Source organism: Triticum aestivum, chromosome 7D, assembly GCF_018294505.1.
Source record: "Triticum aestivum cultivar Chinese Spring chromosome 7D, IWGSC CS RefSeq v2.1, whole genome shotgun sequence".
In the NCBI taxonomy this organism is placed as follows: Eukaryota; Viridiplantae; Streptophyta; class Magnoliopsida; order Poales; family Poaceae; genus Triticum; species Triticum aestivum.
The window spans coordinates 285,395,125-285,396,111 of record NC_057814.1 but is presented as its reverse complement, the minus strand read 5'-3'; positions in this window follow the sequence as shown (position 1 = coordinate 285,396,111).

The window sequence follows — 987 nt, the reverse complement described above, 5'->3', positions numbered from 1 at the left end:
TGAATATGGTAATGTGTGTATCCTTTCCGGACTAACTCCTCCGGTTTATATAGACACCGGGAGGATCTAGGGTTTACATAGAGTTGGTTACATAAGAAGGAATCTTCATAATCGGTCGCCAAGCTTGCCTTCCACGCCAAGGAGAGTCCAATCCGGACACGGGTACAATCTTCGGTCTTCATGTCTTCACAGCCCATCAGTCCGGCCCAATGGATAATAGGCCGGACGCCCGAGGACCCCTTAGTCCAGGACTCCCTCAGCGGGATGCCCCGTCGTCTCCCTCCCCCACATGCACTGATACCGATCCTTGAGCACGCGCGCGTCGAACGTCGGGGTGAAGACGACGTGCTCCCTCCGCATCTTTACCAGCTGCTCTCCGTCACCACTTCCCCCTCGCTTGCCTTGGATGCTCCCTTGCCCTTGTTTTTGGGGGCCATAGCAGTCGACGGAGGGCGGGGGACCGAAGGTGGTGAGGGAGCGGTGGCAACGGGTGGAGGAGAAAGCTTTAGATTGGGATCAAGGAAGAAGAAGGAGACGACGGTTTCCTAGATTGGAATGGGAGAAAGGGGTAAATGAGCAGCGCCCCTGCGGATTCCCCTTTTTATGGGGAAGGCGTGGGGCTGCCTCTTTACTGTTCGATGTGAAGGTATTTGCGCAGGCGTAGGCGTGCTGCGACCGTTCCACGCACGACCCCCACGTGTGGAAGCGCAGCAAATGAGAAGATTACGGCAGTTATCCCCTGCCACGTGTGCCGGCACAGTGTTTGGGCCTGGCGCGACGACGCTTTGCACTTGTGTGTGGCCCAGGCCCAGGGGCTCCTGTCGGTGTACTAAAGTTTGGGCCTTTGGTACCCCTTACTTGTGCATGGGCAGTTGCAGCCGCACCCGTGGCGGGGCTTGACGGGGGTAGCTAGGGGAAAAACACAAGACGACGAGGACGGCATCCAAGCCAGTAACCAGAGAACAGAAGAGAAGCTGAACCCCCGGC